A 22,874-nucleotide genomic window follows, 5' to 3' on the forward strand; every position below is an offset into this window, starting at 1 on the left:
CAAAGAAGTTACATATTAATTTGAAGAATAAAGTGACTCCACCAACTCAGCCATCTATTGAGGTTCCATCGGTCTTTAAATTGAAGGCCCTCCCTTCTCATTTTTATTATGCATTCTCAGGGACCAAAAATACCCTATTAGTCATCATTTCTTCATATTTGTTGGATACATAGGTTTATACCTTTAGTATTGTAGAGGTTTAAATGGGCTATTGGTTGGACTATTGCAAATATTGTAAGGATTTCACTTAGAATTTTTACTCATAAGATCTAGCTTGAACTATAGTACATTCCTAGCATTATGCATCAACGTTGTTTGAATCCACCTATAAAGGAGGTGGTTAATAAGGAGATTATTAAGTTGTTGGATATTGATATGGTTTACCTAATTGCTAATAGCAAATGGGTGAGCCCGGTACAGCGTGTTCGAAGAAGGGTTGGATCACTATGATCCTTAATGTGAAAAATGAGTTAGTGCCCATAAGACCAGTCATAGGACAGAGAGTTTGATAGATTATCAAAAGTTGAATACTTGGGTAAAAAGGATCATTTTCATATGTCATTCACGGACTAGATATTAGACTGTTTTATAGGTAGAGGATGATGTTGTTTCGTTGATGATTACGGGGTATAATTAAATTTATATTACCCCTGAAGATTAAGAGAAAATCACTTCCCCATGTCTAGATGGTACGCTCGCATTTAAAAGAATACCTTTTGGTCTTCTTAATGCTGTAATCACTTTTCAGCATTGAATGATGTCCATCTTTTATGGTATAATGGAGGATACAATCAAGGTTCTTATGGATGATTTCTCTATTGTGGGTGACTTGTTTGATAGTTGTTTGGCTCACATAGAAAATGCACTTCTAAGATGTGAGGAATGCAACTTGATTTTTATTATGAGAAGTGTCACTTCATGGTTAAAGAGAGTATCATTATTGGACACAAAATATCAAAAAAATAGGAACAGAGGTCGACAAGGAAAAGATTGAGATAAGTCATAAATTGCCTCAATAGATTTTGTGAAAGGTAGTAGGAGTTTCTTGGGCCATACAAGTTTTTATAAGCGATTCATCAAGGACTTCTATAAGATTGCAAATCCATTGTGCAAGCTTTTAGAGAAGGAGGTAAAGTTTGTTTTTGATGATGCTTGTCTCAATACTTTTGAGTACCTTAAATGGCGGTTGATCTCGACTTTGATAATAGTGTCTCTGGATTGAATTCTTCCATTTAAGGTGATGTGTAATGCTAGTGGTATGGCTCTAAGAGTTGTCCTAGGCCAAATATGCGAGAAGATTTTTCTTCCTATCCATTATGCCAGCAAAGCACTCAACCCTACACAAAAAAATTACACGGTTATTGAGAAAGATTTACTTACGGTGGTATTTGATTTTGAGATTTTTGTATCATATTTGATTGGTAGAAAAGTTATTTTGCATACTGATCATGCAACCCTTAAGTACCTTTTGGCAAAGAAGGATTTTAAGCCTAGATTGATTCAATGGCTAATCTTACTGCAAGAGTTTGACTTTGAGGTTAAGGATAGGAAGGGCATAGAAAATCACAAAATTTAATCCCTTGGTTTGTTGACTTTGTCAATTATTTTGAAAGTGACCTCACATCGGAGGACATGTAATTTTGGCTGTGAAAATAATTTATGCATGAGGTACAAAATTCTTTTGGGATAAGCCTTACTTAGTTTAGGGGTGTGAGAATGTTATAATTTGGAGGTGTAGTCTCAAAAATGGGATAATGAATATTCTGGAGGCATGTCATTCGTCTCCAGATAGGGGTCACCATAGATATACTCATATTTCCCATAACATCCTATAATATGGTTATTACTGGTCGATGATTTAAAAGGATGTACATGACTATGCTCGGGCCTGTGACGAATTTCCAAGGCATAGCAATGTATCATGGAAGTATGAGCTCTCTATGACACCTATTATTGAATTTGAGTTGTTTGATGTGTGGGGTAATGACTTCATGGGTCCATTTATGAGTTCTCATGATATAAAGTACATATTGGATGCTGTCAACTATATGTCTGAGTGGGTGAAAGCGATTGCATTTTCCAATAATAAAGGTCGAAATGTCATTGTATTTTTGAAAAAAAATCTTTTCTCTCAGTTTAGTACTCCATGTATTATCATTAGTGATGGCGGGTCCCATTTCTGTAATTTCTATTCAAGAACCTACTTGAGAAATATGGTGTGAAGCATAAAGTGTACTATAGCCAAGTGGGTAAGTTGAGGTCTCCAATTTGAGATCCAGTTCATTTTGGCAAAGCATTTGAATGCCAATCGAAGAGACTGGTCAAGAAAGTTAGATGATTCACTTTAGAACTGCCATATAGCTTTTAAAACCCCCATAGGTGTCTTACCTTGTCAGCTTGTGTACGTTAAGACGTGTCACTTGCTAGTTGAACTTGAGCACAAGGTACTATAAATGTTGAAGAAGCTGAATTTTTAATGGAGCAATGTTGCATACTTGAGGTTTGATAAGATGAATGAGTTAGATGAATTATTCCTTTGTGCGTATGAGAGTTCTACCTTGTATAAGGAGAAGATGAAGTAGTACCATGACAAGAAGATTAAGAAAAAAAGAAATTTCAAATCGGTGATGTGGTCTTGTTGTATAATTTCAAACTTCGCTTATTTATTTACAAGCAGAAGTCTAGGTGTTCTGAACCATTCGTCGTGGTTTGAGTATGTACACATGATGTAATTGAGGTAAAATGAGATAGAGATGCCTAATTCAACATGAATGGGCATCGTGTCATGCATTACATGGGAAGTATGGAAGAGCTAAAAGTGTGTAAGAATGTTAGCCATGGCGAAGTTTGAGTAGCCAAGGCAACCAAGTTGTGCCGCGATGTTAAATTAGGCATTGCATGGGATAAAAACAATAGAATTGTTGGTGAAGTATAAGTATCCAACATAACTACGTCATAACGCTACACTAAATCAACCACTGCTTGAGAGACATCCCAAGGTTTTAAAGTTCACTTTATTTCTATTTTGTAGGTTAAAAGCATTGAGAAATGCCAAAAGAAAGGTAAAAATTGCAATATTTTAGAAAAATCTAGGTAAGTTGACCTACGACTCTACTTATGGGGCTATAGGTCCAACCAACAACAAATAAGTTAAATCAGGGGAATCTGATGAAATTTTGTCTGAGGTTGTAATGACCTTTCAGGTTATTTTTCATATTTTTTCTTATTTCTACTGTTTGATCTACTCCATAGCTTCCCTAAGTCATTTATGACATGCTAGGACTGACGGTTCGGTTACCGGGAATTTATTTTATTTGTAGAATCAATTTCCTATTTAGAAGTCTTCGCTAGTTCCAAATGCCCACCGAGCAAAATCTTTAGTGAAACAATCTCGGATGCCAATTTTGACCATGCTAGCAGCTCTAGAATATTGATTTTAGGCTAGGTAGACCGTTAGTTTGAGTACCAGTGCACCCAATCTCATTTTGACCTATTGATCGGAAAGTTAAGAATTTGAAAGTTTAGGTGTAGGACCCATATTTGGTCTAAATAACTTAAGATTGAAAATCTGACTTTGCCAAAACATCTAAAACATCAAATTTAGTGTGGTTACATAGTTTCTTTACAAAAGTCATATTCTGAATGAATCTCGAGGATCATTGGAAACTTAGAAAATTTCTAAGTTTTGTTAGTCCTGGTGCGACGGTGATCATGACATGGAGGAGGTGATCGCGACAAGGATATGGTGATATGGCACCACGATCATTGCCTACGTCTTAGTGATTGTGGCTTCTATTTGCCTAGGGGTCAATAAATATATCCCATAGTTGTGACTTGGGTCATTCTTTCTTCACCGTTGAGAGTTTAAAACCCTAAATGGGTAGAATAACTCAAAACATATCATGGTGGGTAATATGGGAGCTTATTTATCATCTTTTATCAAGGATATCTTCGAATTTATGGTATGAATCCCTTGAATACGTGCTTGAATTTCTTAATTTGGACCCAAAACCCCAATTTAGCTTAGGGATTTATTTTCCCCCAAAGTATGCTTAGTTTTTACCTATTTCTTAAGAGTTATGATTCCTTGTTCATGTATGAATAGGGATGGCCTCAAAAACGTGTTTTTCATAAGTGGGACCTACTTGAGATTTTTGATGTCGTTTTTGGACCCAAAGACAATAGTACAATACAGGTATCATTAGACTTATATTGATGAGTGGATTAGGTTTTTGATAGCATAATGGTATTTTAGGGATTATGAAATGAAGATGAGCATGTTGTGTATGAAGTGAGGTTTAACAGTTTGGCATTGAGGTAGGCTTCTATCTACTTTTCTTCATAGATAATATGTGATTTATATTGCGTGTGAATTTGGATGCCGGGCTTGATTATGAGTAGAATACCATAGCCTTGATTATTGATGTTTGGGGATTAAATAAGGATTTTGGACCCATAAGATGGTATGCTTATAATATTTTACAATCCTATTTCCTTCTTACTAGTCTAAATTAAATTATAGCATGGATATGAGATAATGCAAGGTTTGGGATGTGTTTTTAGTATTGGAAACATGATCAGTATAATTTTACCCTACTGGGATAGTATGGTAGTCTTGAAATTATAAATTAGGCAGAGTTGACTTGAGGACCCTTGTTTCTAGTAGAAGTGCCTCTTAGGCTTGAGTATGGCTTACTTGATATCTAGAAGTTGAACTAGATACCTTAGCCTTAGTTTGGGGCATAGATGCATAAATATGGGAATTAAGGATTAGAAGTGGGATTGTCCAACCCACTTAGGCCAAGACTTGTGTTAGCCTTGTAGACTTAACTGCGGATGTTTGGCATAATTGTGATTAATAAGCCTTAGTATAAGGTTACTTCATGGCATAATGAATGATGATGTATTTTCCCCATTTAATGATATTTGGGCATTTAGAGATGTTATTTCCTCTTAGATTGATATTTAGCCCATAGTGATGTTATTTCCTCCTAGACTTGATTGTTAGGCCTATAGAGATGACTTTTCTTTTAGTTATGATTATCGGGCCTATAGAGATGACTTTTCTCTTATTCATGATTATCGGGCCCATAGAGATTACTTTCCTCTTATTTATGATTATCGGCCCCATACAGACAACTTTCCTTTTATTTATGATTATTGAGCCTATAGAGATGATATTCCTCTTAGATATGATAATTGGCCTAGAGAAGTAACATTCCTCATAGTTATGATTTATGATCTATAGATATGAGATGTCTTATACACATCATATACTTGTTGATATTATGCTTCCTAGATGTGATATGCCTCCTAGATGAGAGATCTTTATATACTTAATGATATTATGCCTTATATATGTGAGATGGTGAGATATATACTACGACTTAAAAATATGATTATCGATATAAATTCTGGATATGTATATGCGCTGAAGGCTGTGATTATGGTGTTGTGATTATTTCGAACATATTATTGGGCCGAGGGCCATTTTATGATATTGGTTGGATATTCAGGAAGTGTTTATCCTTGTAAAGTATGCGGTTATATTTTATGAATATATATATATATATGTATGTTTGCATCCACATCTCTCTGATATGGGACGGAGAAAGATGTGGTATGATGCTTATTATTCTACTGATTGAATACTAGTGATCTCATGCATAGATTTGGTACATTTATGATTATTGATAATTGATGTGATTCTAGCTGAAATACGATCTTATGACTATTCTTTCTACTTAATGGTTAAGCAATATGGTAGCTAGCGATGGTTGATGAGTTTCTAATGATAATGTCGGGTTTAGCGTAGGTGAAGATTAGTTGATATTGATGACTAAGCTTATGATGTCGATTAGTTGATAAATGAGGAGTTGTGTATTAATGAAGCTAGATAATAGAAGATGTTAGTGATAAGAGATGACTAGTTAATAATGATGAATAGTTGATAAATGAGGATTAGTTGGTAAATAATGGTCAGTTAATGAGTGATGTTAGTTTATAAAGGATGGTAAGATGATTAATGGTAATTTGTTAACTAATAATAATTAACGAATATAGGGTGATTAGTTAATAATAAATGAATATTGGATAAATGGAGATTATGGTCCAGCGATGAACCTTGACTAGATGTTAGATAGTGGCTATTTAATAAATAATGGTTAGTTGTTGTCCCATGAATAAGGATTATGTACAAGATAATATTTAGGATAATAATTAGAGGACATGTGAAGACTAATGAAGTAGTGGTTTAATGATAATAAGTGTTGGTTAGATAATAACAAATAGTTGGGAAGTATTGAGAAGTTAGATATTTTATGATGATACGATAATCATTATGAGTATACTAACAGGCTTGTAGATTTACCCTCTTTTTACCATATTTTGAGCCCATGCATCTACTATATGTCTATAAATATATGTTTATTAATGTTTATGATCATATTAATACCCGGTAAGGCCGAGGATGTTGTGATAATATATTGATATCTAGTAGGGCTGGAAGATATTGTGATGATATATTGATACTTGTTAGGGTCGGAGGATATTATGATAATATATTGATACCCGACAAGGCTAAAGGTTGATTATGCAGATGATAGACATAATGATGAAAGTTATGATAGAGATGGTTATGATGATAAGATTATGTATTGGTTGTGTATTTTGCATTCATTCTTGCATATGAATCGCCTATCACTAATATACACCTATGTCTATCATCCAGTATGGATAGTTGCATAGATATGGGTGAAAAATATTCCTTGTGCTTTTCTATATTCATTGAGCCTTCTGAGCTTGGGCAGTGAGGGTACATATAGGCTCGGTTTTGTATTTGGTACCTGGAGTAGTCAATTATTCACGCTGTTGTTGATATTGTTATAATCATTGACATGATCATTATTATGGCTAGCTTATGGTAGTTTGGTCATTGATTCTGTATCGTTATTTGACGTATGTCTTCGGCCTCTTCTATCTTATGATGGCATTATAATGCACGATTATTTCATGTCTAGCCATATCGATTAGAAACCCTGAGCATGATAGTATTAGATCATGATAGTATTATAATAAGGTCTAAGAATAAGGATAAGATGATCTAGGTTATGCTTTCCGATAAACATGTGTATATATATATATGTATATATATCTAGATATATGAAGCTATGGAACTACTGTGTACCCTTTCTTTATTTGTTCATATTTTATATTTATTTCTTGGCCTTGTATATTGCTATATATCTTTTTGTCGCTCTTTATTCGTATATTGGCCTGGGATATATGGTATAGTATTGACGTCTATTGAATGTGACTGGAATATGGTAGTTTACCCTAATACTTCGTCCTTAGTTTTATTATGTTAGACTCTTGGACTTGAATAGGATAGTTGTCCCTTATTATTCTCATCGACTTGTTATATGATTTTTGGACTCATGTGTGTTCCATTTTATTTATAAGTTGCATATATCTATTTATCTTTTAAGCTCAGTTGGTAGTTGCCTACTGAGTACCATTCATTTGGTACTCATACGATACTTCTGCAGCCTTTAGATCATAGCATGAGTTATTGCTATTGATGTGTGCATCATGCAGAGCAGCCATGGATCAGAGACTTAGAGTGAGCTCCTGACGTTAGGAGTGCTACTTATCTCTCTCTTATGTATTGACTAATCTCTATATTGTATTCAGAGATAAGTTACATCAGTACAGTTTCATTGTTGTTTCACTTTGTACTATTAATACATTAGAAGCTCTTGTACTGATACCACCAGGTTTTGGGTTTTTATTTTGTATTGATCTTTATTTCTATTTATTCCGCATTCTTTTCCTTATATTATTAAGTAATCCGTTAGTAGCTGTTCCAAACTACGGGTTGGCTTGCCTACTGGTGGGTTATGGTAGGCGTTATTATGACCTGAGTATCATGAAAAATTGGTATCAGATCTTAGGTTTCATCGGTGTATTAGTATAAGAGCTAAGTAATTAGTAGAGTCCTTGTAATATCCCATACTTTTTCTAGCTTAAATTCGCTTCTAGAATGTCAAAAGTTAGCTTAAAAACTGAATCACTTTTATGACATGTGAAATTTTCCAGATTTAGACCTTCCATCGTGTAGATAATTTAATGAGCTTTTCTTCAATATCAAATTCGCCTAAATCCGATACGCGGTTGAGAAGTTATAGCAATTTTAGTAAAGCAGTGTGCCACTTGGGCACTCACCGTATTGCGGAGATGGTTATAATCTCAATTATCAAATTCCTGTGGATCTCCGCGATTGCCCTACATTGTGGAGAGGTCTAAATTCTTAGTTGGCAATTTTCAATAGGCCAACACAATTATATCATGTTGCATTGGTGTACTAAATGGCATTCCTATAGAGTACCGCGATGGTGGCACGTCGCGGAGATCTTCCTGTTCCCATTCATCCATTTCTAGTGAGCCACAGCAATAGTGGCACGTCGTGGTGGCATTTCAAATTGGGATTTTGTTCCCTTTACCCAGTTCCGATTAAAGATTAAAAAGGACCACTTTTATCAATTTCCAAGTCCCCAATTCGTGAATAACACAAGATTAAACCCATTCTAAGCCTATTATGCTTACTTTTCATCCATTCTCTCTCAAAGAAAAACCCTAGAACTCAAAGTTTATCCTCCAAGAAATTAAATTCCTCCATTGTTTCTCCAAGAAAGCTCAAAATTGAGGATTCCCAAAGCAAGATAACCAAGAATCCGTCTTTAAGAGCTCAAATAGGAATCAATAGTTCAAGATTCTTCATCTAATCATCTATCATGGTATGTGGGGTTTATGAACAAAGATCTTCTTTCATTCTTTTGCCCAAAACCAATCTTTCATCTTAAATTCTTATGATTTTGAATAATTATACAAGAGTTTTGAATTAGGTTTTATACCCATTATTGTTAATTACAAGATTATGAGATTTCAAGTGATTTAGATGTTGAATTGCATGTCTGTTTTCATATTTTCATGCCTATTACAGAAATTTTTAGATTTTGAGATGAATTATCATTGTTTTCATTTTCAAGCATGATTATTATGATGTTTTGAAATAAACTTGATGCATAGTTACAAAGCGCAAGTTTATATGTTGATATTTCAAGAAAGATGATGCTTTAAGCATCTTATGATTGGATTATTTTTAGATTATTCAGTAAAGCTTTGATCTTTTGATCCTCAGATAAGTTTTGGAGTCCACTTTACTTATTTATTACAGATAACAGAATTCAGAACAACTTATTTTACAGATTTACTCAGATAAATGCATAATTAGTTTCAGAATAAACCCTTATGCTAGTTTTTAAAGTGGATTTCTAACAGAATGAGCATACAGATTTAAAGAAAGTAGTATTTAGCACAAAACAAAAAGCATAGGATTAGCGTACCCTATCTTCCACAGAACTACGTAGCCAACATAGGTACAGATTATCAGATTATTCCCAGTCCAATATGGATGACAGTTACAGATGTGATCACTTAGCTCAGGTTATACTTCTTGGCAAGAGTATGACACCTTTCCCCATCGTGAGATTTTTTCCTTAGGGTAACAAGACGTTGAATTCCATGTTAGCTCACATGGTTTATGTCGGTTAGAAAAACCTCCCTACAGAAAGAGTATTACTAATGGAAAGAATAACAGAAAATATTTTAGAAAACTAAGTGTAAAGACTCACAATTTTATTCAGACTATGCTTTACAGAAAGATAATAGTTATAGATTTAGTTATAGATTTCAGCTATCTAATTTCAGATTTAGAAGTGAGCCTTTTCTACACTTAGACAGTATGATTTACAGACAGAATATTAGCATAGCTTTTAGAATTAAATTTTATGACTCACTAGATTTACAGAGTATAATTTGTTATTCATGATTTTAGATTTCAGTATTTCAGATATTCCAGCTTATGTGAGTCATTTACATTTTGTATGCTTTGTTTTACAATTTATGATGATGAGATGATGTTTTACTTATGAATTTCACCCCATATACTCAATATATACTCAAAGTACTGATCCATATATATATATATATATCTATGTGCTACATTATCTCATAATGTAGGTTCAGGTGCTCAGTATCAGCAGCATGAGTAGTTCGAGCATCTCCATCTATATCCTACAGTTGGTGGGTCCTCATAGTTTGGGGACTTATTCATTCAGATTTTGCAGCTTATTAGTTTATAGAATTCAATATCTTTTCAAATAGTTCGAGTAAGTTGGGGTTTGTCCTAGTGAATCTCTAGTTATTAGTAGTAGAGGCTTGTTAGACTGCTAGTTTTGATTCAGATTAGTCAGTATTGAGATTTCAGACATTACTTCATATTATTCTTAGTTATTTCAGATAGTTTTCTGCATTTAGTAAGACTTTTATGTCTATATTTCCCTTATTATGAGATTCAGACTTAAAAAAAGGCAGATAGGGTTAGCTTAGGGCTACTCGTAGTCTTGAGCACTGTGTGACATCACGGGACCAGGTTTTGGAGCATTACAAACTTGGTATCAGAGCCTATGGTTTTTAAGAGTCCTAGGGAGTTAGATAAGCCGCGTTATGTAGGGTCTTGATCATGGGTATGAAGCACACCATATTTACGAGCAAAAGGCTACAAGACGTTCTTAGGAATCATCTCTTTCTTTCATGATCTATTGTGCTTATACTATCTCTATCTACTTTTGACTTGTGTTTTTACGTGACAGTTGAATATGCCTCCTTGTCGAGCTAACGCCCGCAGAAATGATAACCAGCCACCCTAACCCGCTGATCCTTTGAATAAGAATGTATCTCATACTAAGTTTAGGGCTGCTTTTTAGGCATTGCCCAGTCAGTGACTGCCAATGTTCAAGCAAACCATCGGGCTACAGTCTCACTTCAGCAGAATGGTGATTTAGCAATAGCCAGAGTTCTTTAGGTCGAAAGTAGGTGAGGACCCACAACTTTATTAGATAAGTTGAAGAAGATCACCCAAATTATGTTTATTTCTAAAGAGGACAGTGTAGAGTTAGCATCCTATAGATTGAAGGATGTAGCTTATGATTGAGAGGTTATGTCAAGGAATAGTATAGGTGAGAATGCAACTCTTATAAGTTGGCAAGTATTTCAGAATGCTTTTCTAGATAGGTTTGTCCCACATGAAATGATAGAAGCTAAGATAGAGGAGTTTTTGAACCTGAGGCAGGCTTAATGACAGAGAAAGAGTACTACCTTAAGATCAATCTATTGTCTAAGAATGCCCCTGATACGATGGCTAATCCTGGAGTAAGTATGAGCAAGTGTGTCACTGGCGTATCTAGCTTAGTAGTTAAGGAGTGTAGGACTTCCATGATTATTGGGGACATGGATCTTTCTAGATTAATGATTCATGCTCATCAGATTGAGGTAGAGAAGTTGAAGAGAAGAGAGAGAGGGAAAAAAGGCTAGAATAGGGTAGTTTAAGTATGGCCAAACTAGGTCTAGAGGGAGAAATCAATCGTAGTTTCAGCATCTTCAGCTAGTGTTTCTTCTCCCAGAGCTAGGCAGGAGCAGTGAGGTAAGTCTTCTATGTCCAGATCACAGAATAGTTTGAGTGGAAGAAGAAGTTATCCTCTATGTGCTAAGTATGGTAAGAATCATCCTAGTGAGTGTTTAGCTGGTCAGAAAAGTTCTTTTGGTTATGGTAAGTTGGGTTTTGGTATTAGAGAGTGTCCACATACTAAGCAGGGAAAGAGAGATGTTCGTTCCCAGACTCAGGCTACTAGTGCACCAGCTCCTTTAGGTCACCCAATCCCTCCTCAGGGCGTATCATCTAGTACTGGTGGTGATCAGTGCTAGAATTAATTTTATTTTTTACCATCCCATCAGGAGTAGGAGGATTCACCAGATATTGTAACTGGTATGCTTCGTGTACTTCATCTTGATGTTTATGTGTTGTTAGACCCTGGATTGAGTTTCTCTTATGTGACCTCATTAGTTGCAGTGAATTTTGAAATAAGTCTTGAAAAGATTCCTGAGCCTTTCTTGGTTTCTACCCCAGTAGGTGAGTCAGTTATTGCCAAACAGATCTATAGCAAGTGTCCAATCACTGTCCTTTATAAAATCATGTTAGCAGACTTAATAGAGTTAGATATGGTTAACTTTGATCTTATTCTCAGTATGGATTGGATCCATTCCTATTATGCATCCGTAGATTTTCGTACTCAAGTGGTAAAATTTCAGTGTCTGGACAAGCTAGTCTTTGAGTGGGGAGGAAGTTCATTGTCTCCCAAAAGTCATTTCATATCTTATCTTAAAGCCAGAAAATTAATTTCCAAAGGTTGTATTTATCATCTAGTTTGAGTCAAGGACACTAAGTCTGAGACTCCAATAGTTCAGTCAGTCAATATAGTCAATGAGCTTCCTGATATTTTTCCCAAAGATTTGTCAGGGGTACCTCCTAGTAGGGAAATAGAATTTGGTATTGACCTTCTTGTAGATAATCTATTTCTATTCTGCCTTATTGTATAGCTCCAGCTGAGCTTAAAGAGTTAAAAGAGAAGCTTAAATATCTCTTAGATAAAGGTTTCTTAAGGCCTAGTGTTTCTCTATGGGGCACTCTCGTCCTATTCGTATGAAAGAAAGATGGTTCTTTGTGTATGTGCATTGACTATCGTCTGCTGAATAAAGTTATAGTCAAAAACAAATATCCTCTTCCTAGAATTAATGACTTATTTGATCAAATCTAAGGTGCCAGTTATTTCTCAAAGATATGCCTTAGATCCGACTATCATCAGCTTAAAGCAAGGGAGTGTGATATTTCAAAAAGAGCTTTCAAAACCCGTTATGGTCATTTTGAGTCTCTAGTCATGTCCTTTGGGCTAACCAGTGCCCCAATAGCCTTTATGGACTTGATGAACAGAGTGTTTAAACAATATCTGTACAGGTTTGTCATAGTCCTTATCGATGATAATCTTGTCTACTCTCGTAGTGAGGGTGATCATGCAAACCATCTTAGAATTGTGTGCAAACTCTTAGAGATCACCAGTTATTTGCCAAATTCAACAAATGTGAGTTTTGGCTAAGGTCAGTAGCTTTCCTTGGTCATATTATTTCCAGTGAGGGTATTCGAGTTGATCCGTAAAAGATAGAAGCAATAAGAAATTGGCCTAGACCTATCTGTGCATCAGACATTATGAGTTTCTTGGCTTTAGATGGCTATTACAAATGTTTTTTTGAGGGTTTCTCATCTATTGTGCTCCTATATCTAGATTGACCCAAAAGAAAGTTAAGTTCTAGTAGTCAGATTCCTGCGAGAAGAGTTTTCAGGAGTTGAAGACTCAACTCACTTCAGCCCCAGTTTTAGCATCCTGATGGTACAGATGGTTTTGTGGTGTATTGTGATGCCTCTAGAGTTGGTTTGGGTTGTGTTTAGATGCAGAGAGGAAAGGTTATAGCCTATCCCTCTAGACATCTTAAGCCTTCTGAGAAGAATTATCCGACCCATGATCTTGAGTTAGCTGCTGTTATATTTTCTTTGAAAATCTGGAGACATTATCTTTATCGGGTGCATGTTAATGTGTTCATGGATCACAAAATCTTGTAGTATATGTTTAACTAGAGGTAGTTAAATCTTCATCAGAGAAAGTGGTTAGAGTTGTTGAAAGATTATGATATGAGTGTGTTGTATCATCCGGGCAAGGCTAATGTAGTGGCAGATGCCCTTAGTAGATTATCCATGGGCAGTGTTGCTTATGTAGAGAATGATAAGAAGAAGATAGTTAAAGAATTTCATCAGTTAGCTAGATTGGGTGTGAGATTAGTTGTTCAGCTGAAGGGAATATTTGGGTTCAGAGTAGTTTTGAATCTTCTCTAGTTTCAGAAGTGAAAGTGAAGCAAGATAAAGATTCTAGTTTGGTCAAACTGAAGGAGTCAGTTAAAGACCAAAAGGTAGAGGTTTTCTTCTAAGGGGGAGATAGTGTGTTGAGATACCTAAGTAAATTGTGTGTAGTATGTGTTGATGATTTAAGGCAGCGGATTATGGAGGAAGAATATGGTGCGCGTTATTCCATTCATCTCGGTGCTACCAATTTGTATCGCGACTTGCGGGAGATATATTAGCAGAGTGGTATTAAGAAAGGTATAGCAGAATTTGTAGCCAAGTATGCAACTTGTCAATAGTTTAAGGTAGAGCACCAAAGACCTGGTGGTACATTACAAGAGTTTGGTTCCCTACTTGGAAGTGGGAATAGGTGACTATGGACTTTGTGACTGGATTACCCCATTCGCATCGTCAACATGATTCGATCTGGGTTATTATAGACAAATTGACTAAGTCAGTGCGTTTTTTGCCAGTTCACACGTCCTACATAGCTGGAGATTATGCCAAGTTGTATATCAGTGAGTTAGTTAGATTCGATGGAGTTTATTTGTCTATCATCTCGGATAGGGTTACTCAGTTTACCTCTAAGTTTTGGAAAGCCTTTTAGAAAGGTCTTGGTACCCAAGTTTATCTTTTCACCGCAGATAGATGGTCAGGTAGAAAGGACCATTCATACTTTAGAGGACATGTTGAGGGCATATGTTCTTGATTTCAAAGGTAGTTGGGATGAGGACTTACCGTTGATTGATTTTGCTTATAATAACAGTTATCATGCTAGTATTTAGATGGCTCCATTTGAGGCTCTTTATGGGCGAAGATGTAGATCGCCAGTTGGTTGGTTCAAAGTGGGTAAGGTTGCTTTTATTGGCCTAGACATGGTGTTTGAAGCCATGGAGAAAGTTCAGTTGATTCGAGAGAGATTGAAAATAGCCCAGAGTCATCAATAATCTTATGCAGGTGTAAGAGGAAGAGATCTTGAGCATGAAGTTGATGACCTTGTGTATCTGAAAGTTTCACCCATGAAGGGGGTGAAGAGATTTGGCAAAAAAGGGAAACTTAGTCCCCAATATATAGGTCCCTTCCGAATTTTGAGCTGCGTGGGAAAGGTAGCACATGAGATTGAGCTACCCGTAGATTTATCCTTAGTTCATCCAATATTCTATATATCCTTATTGAAGAAGTGCATAGATGATTCAACTGTTATAGTTCCTCTAGAAAGTACAGATATTCAAAACAACCTCTTATATGATGAATTCCTAGTAGAGATTCTTGATCATCTGATCTGTAGACTAAGGTACAAAGAAGTTTCCTTGGTCAAAGTTTTGTGGTGAAATCAGTTCGTTGAGGGTGCTACTTGGGAAGTAGAAGCAGACATATGTACCAAGTATCCTCATCTCTTCTCTACGAACTCAAATTCAGCTGAAGGTAATAATCTTCCTTCATTCAGTTCTTTCCCAGTCTCAGATTCAACTATATAGTTGTTTCATGTAAAATTCATGCACTCACAGTTCAGTTCAGTAGCTCAGTATGTTTGATTCAATCATACAATTATTTCAGTTGTGCATAATATCTTATAGCCTCAAATTCCTTAGTATTTTCAGCTTAACTATCCACATTCGAGGATGCATGTTACCAAGGAGGAGATATTATAATACCCCATACTTTTTCTAGTTTAAATTCGCTTCTAAAATATCAAAGGTTAGCTTAAAAAATGAATGACTTTTGTTACATGTGAAATTTCCCAGAATTAGACCTTCCATCATGTAGATAATTGAATAACCTTTCCATCATTCCAAATTCGCCTAAATCTGATATGCGGTTGAGAAGTTATGGCAATTTTTGTAAAGTAGTGTGCCACCAAGGCACTCCCTGCATCGCGGAGATGGTTAAAATCCCAGTTGTCAAATTCCAGTGGACCTCTATGATTACCCGGCATCGCAGAGAGGTCTAAATTCTCATTTGGCAATTTCTAGTAGGCCAATGCGATTATACCGCATCGCGTTGGTGACCTAAATGGCATTCCTACAGAGCACCGTAATGGTGACATATCACGAAGATCTTCCAATTTCCACTCGTCCTTTTCCAGTGAGCCACCACGATAGTAGCGCATCGTGGTGGCATGTAAAAATTAGGATTTTGTTCCTTTTTCCCAGTTCCGATTAAAGATTAAAAAGAAGCAGTTTTATCAATTCCCAAGCCCCCAATTCGTGAATAACATAAGATTAAATCCATTCTTCATCTAATCATCTATCAAGGTATATGGGGTTTATGAACAAAGATCTTCTTTCATTCTTTTGCCCAAAACCAAGCTTTCATCTTAAATTCATATGATTTTGTATAATTATACAAGAGTTTTGAATTAGGTTTTACTCCCATTATTTCTAAATGCTAGATTTTGAGATTTCAAGTAATTTAGAAGTTGAATTACATGTCTATTTTCATATTTTCATGCCTATTGCAGAAATTTCCAGATTTTGAGATAAATTATCATTGTTTTCATTTTCAAGCATGATTATTATGATGTTTTGATATAAACTCAATATATAGGTTACTAAGCCCAAGTTTATATGTTGATATTTCTAGAAAGATGATGCTTTAAGCATCTTATGATCAGATTAATTTTAGATTATTTAGTGATGTTTTGATCTTTTGATCCTCAGATTAGTTTTGGTCCACTTTACAAAAGTATTATAGATTACAGAATTCAGAACAACTTATTTTACAGATCTACTCAGATAAATGTATAATTGGTTAAAGAATAAACCCTTATGCGAGTTTTTAAAGTGGATTTCCAACACAATGAACATATAGATTTAAAGGGAGTAGTATTTAGCACCAAGCGGGAAGTGTGGGATTAGCGTGCTTTATCTTCCACAGAACTACATACCCAATGTAGGTTCAAATTATGTAAGACCCCATAAAATCCTAAAGCTTAATTCTATCCTTTAAGCTTGTCAAGGTGTCCCAGACTTAGAAAATTCTAGCTAGGTACCCAGACTTAAACTATAATTGGCCTTTGAAATTCGGCAATCTCATTTTGCCATCTTACCGTCCTTTAATACAACACATTTTTATTAATTCATTATCAGGAAGGTCAATAGGTGTTCCCGAGTAAGTTTTAGATTTTTTGGAACATGATTAGATTATGTTCAGAGTCCCAAAATAGTGGACCAATGTGATCATGGCACGCAGCATCGCCAATCGCGTTGGTCAACATTTGTGCTGGCTGCCAGAGCCAAAATTTCTGAGGCTCGATGCTATCATGGTACAATGTATCGAGTATCGTATCACAGCCATCAACGCACCGCGTCGCTTGTAGCATCGGCACCCAATTTTTAGTCATTAAATGACCGCATCCTCAAGGGCAAAATAGTCAATTTTCCACCCTATATAAGTCTAAAACACGGGATTACTCCCCAATTCAACCTAAATACACTTATCTCTCTCAAAATCCATCAAGAACAAGGTTACGATTTTCAACTGAGTATCCAATTTCCAGAATTTCACCATTAGTTTTCAAGCATCTTCCATCTGAGGTATGCATAGTGTTAATTTATGGATTCCTCTCATCCATAAATCTCAAGAACCCTATTTCAAATTATAAATCATGATGTTTATGATGTGGGTTGTTTTGTAACCATGTTTATCTTTTTGTACGATTCCCAAGTTGGAATCTTTATGTATTTTTCATAAAACTACGTTAGCATGCAAGTTGAAATCCATGAATTGAGCTGTTTATAATGTGTAATTTGATGATTAAACCTATACCCTAAGTTGTGCATGTATGGTGTTTGATAAAATGCCAAAGAGGATAGAAATTATGTATTATAGCTCAATTGTGACCCATATGATAAATGTATGTTTTACCCTTATGTTCAAATATAGATGTTTGTTGGAATTCTCACAATGTTAGAGTATGAAATTATGACATTGATTATATGCATTCCTACCATGTACAAGATTATGATAACCATGTATTTCATGAAATCCCCAACTTATTGTGTTATGGATTGTTGGTCACGTATTAAAAAATGTCATGCCTTGTCAATTTCCTTCTATCGAGTCCTAGGGGTACTTGTACATGATAATTTAGCTGTATGCCTAGAACAAGTGTCATGTTTTCACGATACTCTCAGTCAAGCCATGATCTATAGAACTCAGTAGTCATGTAATTCAGGAAGACTCGATGAACTCAGTAATTCTAGTAACCTTAGAAATCTCAGAAATTTAGTAATCTCAGTAGCATTCCGCCAGTCAACAAAACTTAGTTAACTCAGTCCAATCTAGTTCAGTTAATTCTGTTCAGTGTCTATTTAGATGGGAGTTAGATTTAGCACCTAGTGAACCCAAGGATGGGAACTCACCTGCCAGTAAAGTGTGTGATTCTTAGAAGCAATCCTTGCATTCCAGAACTATGTACCAGCGTAGGTTGAGACATCAAACCTATCAGTTGAGTGTTCATAAGGTGGCTTAACCCTTCAGTTCAGGGTCCCACCATTTCGTTTGAGTACCTGCCGATAAGGGTCACTCACAGTTTGTCCTTACTAGTGGCGCGGTATTGACACCCTTCCAATTGGGGTTCCAGATAGGACCCAACCTCATCTATATTATTTTATTTGGGTCATGTCAATTAGATGACTACTTCCCACAGTTACAGTTTCAGTCTCAATATTAGTAATAGAACTTAGATAGTTCTATAGAACTTAGGACTATCAGATACAGTCGCTCAGCTCAGTACGGAAGTCAGCTAGTTCCATCAGGACTTAGACTGTCAGACACAGTCACTCAGTATCATTTATATCAATTACTAGTAACTCATGTTATCAACATTCAAACAGTAGTCAGTATCATTACGAATTCAGTTACAGTCACTTATTCAAGCATGAATTCTCATATTCATGTTCTACACTCAGTTAGCATTGTTCATGTATTTGAACCATTTGTATTTAGCCTACCTCACATGCATATCAGTACATTCAATTGTATTGATGAATTTGCACTATGGTGTTTTATTCTATACCCCATAGGTTCAGAAGCATGAGCTCTAGAGCATCAGTAGCACTCCGGATTCCAACAGCCAAATTTAGTAGTGAATCCTCATCATTCGAGGATGTTATTATTGTATTAGTTCATTCTTTAAGTACCTAGTTTATTTCAGCAGTTGAAGTTAGTTGGGGACATGTCCCATCAACGCCTTATTCAGACAGTTTAATTTTAGAGGCTTTTCAGACTATAGTATGTTCAGACAGTTTTTTTCAGTGTTGTTTTAGTATCAATGTACCGTACTCTCAGATGTTATGTTTTATCAGTTTTGAACCTTATGGCTGTTTAACCTTTATTTCCATATTTATACAATATATTATGCAATGTTCAGGTATAAATATTAGTCATGGGATAGCTTGTGGTCCTTCGGGGTCATGAGCACTGTGTAGCATTTCGAGTATCAGATTCGGGGTGTTACAAACTTGGTATCAAAGCCTAAGGTTCAATAGTGTCCTAGGAATACTAAAAGCCTCATCTAGTAGAGTATTGTGCATGGGTGTGTTTCACACCATATTTATGTACAGAAGGCAATAAGATGTTTTAGAAACAGTTTACCTTCTTTCAGTATTCATATCGTGCCAGTGAGCATGAGCTCAAGTTTAACTATCAGTCTAATTCATTTCTCCCTTTTTTCTACAGAATATGCCTCCCAAAAGAAGAAATAGAAATTAGTCAGCCCCTCAGCTCATCCAAGCAAATCCCTTGGACGAATATGTTTCTCATGCAGAATTCAGAGTTGCATTCACTACTCTTGCTAAGTCAGTTGCTGCTTAGAATGAACGACTAGCTGTCGTTCTAGCCAACCCAGTGGCCAATTCAGCTAGAGCCAGGATTCAAGACTTCACCTAAATGAATCCTCCATTCTCTTTTTGGGTCTAAGTCAGAAAAGGATCCTTAGAAATTCCTTGACCAAGTTCAGAAAGTTACAAACATCATGGGGGTTACTTCTAGTGAGAGTGCTGAGGTAGCTGCATATCAGTTGTAGGACGTTGGTCATACTTGGTTCAAACATTGAATGTCAGAGAGGTCAGTTGATGCAGGATCCATGGAATGGGAGGAGTGTATCACCGCATTATTAGATAGATTATCTCCCCAAGAGCTGAGAGAAGCTAAGGTGTTAGAATTTATTAACCTCAAGCAAGGCAACATGACAGTGAAAGAGTATTCTCTTAAGTTTACTCAATTAGCCAGATATGCTCCCCATGTAGTAGTAGACAACAGGGCCAAGATGAGTAAGTTTGTTTCTGGGGTAAATGATAGTGTGGTCAATGAGTGCAGGTCCATAATGTTGAATAGTGACATGAATATAGCTAGGCTTATGACCTATGCTTAATAGATAGAAGAGCTAAAGATTAAGATAACGGAGAAGTAGAATAAGAAAGCAAGGACAAGTAGTTTCAACTTTGCTCAACCTAAGTCAGAGGGAGGAAACCATTCTCAATTTTATCCTAAGTCATAATTTCCAGCTCCTTTTTTTAGCTAGTGCTCCAGCTTTTTAGTTCATGGATGGTAGTAGAGATAGGGTGCCAGGCTCTAAGTCTCAGGACAGTGTTAGCAATACCCAGACTAATCCCCTTTGTTAAACTTGTGGAAAACACCATCAGGGTATTTATAGAGCTGGCAGTGATATTTGTTTTGAATGTGGTAAGCCAGGCTACAGAGTCTGAGATTGTCCTCAGACAGGTTCCTAAAGACAGCAGAACCGTTTCTCAACTCAGTCCAGTCACCCAAATCAGCAGGGTGCCATTTCTAGTGCTACTTGTAGGCAACGCCTAAATCATCCAGTCTCGGTATGATTGGGAAAATTCTCCTGATATGGTTACTGCTATGTTACAGTTTTTTTATTTGCATGTTTATGCTTTCCTAGATCCAGGAGCTTCCTTGTCTTTTGTTACTCCTCATATAGCAATTGATTTCGGAATTAGTCCTAAAATTCTAGAAGATCCCTTCTCAGTCTCCGCCCAGTGGGTAAAACCATCATAGCCCAAAGGGTGTACAGGAACTGTTCGATTATGGTATCTCAGAAGGTCACTTCAGTAGACTTAGTTGAATTAGAGATAACTAATTTTGATGTCATTCTCAGCATGGATTGGCTTCATTTCTTCTATGCCATAGTATATTGGAAAAATAGAATTGTCTAGTTTCAGTTTTTGAATGAACCTATCCTAGAGTGGAGAGGTAGCACTTTAGTTTTCAGAGGTCAGCTTGTTTCCTACCTTTAGGCACATAAAATAATATCTAAGGAATGTGTCTATCAACTTATTTAAGTTAATGAATTTAGTTCTGAAACTTCCAGTTTCGAATCAGTCTTAGTGGTAAATAAATATTTAGGTATCTTTTTCGAAAATCTTCTAAAAATTTCTCCCAAAAGGGAAATAGACTTTGGTATTGATCTTCTTCTAGATACTCAGCCTATATCTATTCTTCCATATATAATGGCACCAGCAAAACTCAGAGAATTCAAAGAAATATTGAATGATCTCCTAGATAAGGGATTTATCAGACCTAGTGTATCCTCGTGGGGTGCACCAATTTTATTCGTATGAAAGAAAGATGGTTCTCTCAGAATGTGCATTGATTACCATCAACTCAATAAAGTCACGATCAAGAACAAGTGTCCACTTTCCATATTTGATGACTTATTTGACCAACTTCAGTGTGCCAGCTATTTCTCTAAAATAGACCTCAAATCAAGCTATCATTAGCTCAGAGTCAGAGAATGTGACATTTTAAAAACAACTTTCCGTACTCGGTATAGTCACTCCAAATTCCTGGTCATGTCCTTTGGTCTTACCAATGCCCCAGCAGCTTTCATGGACTTGATGAACCGTGTGTTCAAGCAGTACATAGACATGTTCAACATAGTCTTCATAGATGTATCCTCGTCTATTCCCACAGTGAGCATGATCATGTAGAATATCTCAGAATAGTACTTCAGACTTTCAAAGATCATCAGTTGTTCACCAAATTTAGTAAGTGTGAGTTTTATCTAAGGTTAGAAGCATTCCTTGGTCATATCATTTCTGGTGATGGCATTAGAGTAGATTCTCAAAAGACTGAAGTAGTAAGAAACTGACCTTACCCCATCTCTCCATCAGATATCAGGAGTTTCTTAGGTTTGGCTGGCTATTGTAGATGGTTCATTGAGGGATTTTCTTCTATTGCATTCACTATGTCTAGTGTTACTCAGAAGAAAGTCAAGTTTTAGTGGTCAGATCCTTACGAGAAGAGTTTTCAGGAGTTATAGACTCGACTCACCTCAGCTCCAGTTTTGGCTCTTCTAGATAGTTCAAATGGGTTCGTATTATATTCTAATGCATCCAGAGTAGATTGGTTTGTGTCCTCATACAGCATGGTAAGGTCATAGCATACGCCTCCAGACAGCTTAAACCCCATGAGAAGAATTATTCTACTCATGATCTTGAGTTATCAACCATAGTTTTTGCCTTAAATATTTGGAGGCATTACTTTTACAGTGTTTATGTAGATATGTTCAAATATCATAAAATTCATCAGTACGTATTCTCTAAGAAAGATCTCAATATTCGTTAGAGAAGGTGGTTAGAGCTCTTGAAAGATTATGACATGAGTGTCATCTATCATTTGGGCAAGGCCAATGTAGTGGCCGACGCTCTCAATAGACTGTCTACAGGTAGTGTTTTTTATGTTGAGGACAGTAAGAAGAAGTTAGCTTAGGAAGTCCATTAGCTTGCCAGACTAGGTGTCCGCCTAGTCGATTCAGCAAAAGGTAGTATATAGGTTTAGAATAGTTTAGAATCATCTCTAGTTTTTGAGGTAAAAGAAAAATAGGATAGAGATCCCAGTCTAATCAAGTTAAAAGAATTAATCAAAGATCAGAAAGTAAAGGTTTTCTCCCAAAGAGGAGATGGTGTTTTGCATTGTCAGGATTATTTTTTTGTGCCAGGTGTAGATGACTTGAGGCAGCAAATTCTCGCAGAAGTGCATGGTGCGTGTTAATCTATTT

The sequence above is a fragment of the Capsicum annuum genome, chromosome 5 (genome assembly GCF_002878395.1).
Source record: "Capsicum annuum cultivar UCD-10X-F1 chromosome 5, UCD10Xv1.1, whole genome shotgun sequence".
In the NCBI taxonomy this organism is placed as follows: Eukaryota; Viridiplantae; Streptophyta; class Magnoliopsida; order Solanales; family Solanaceae; genus Capsicum; species Capsicum annuum.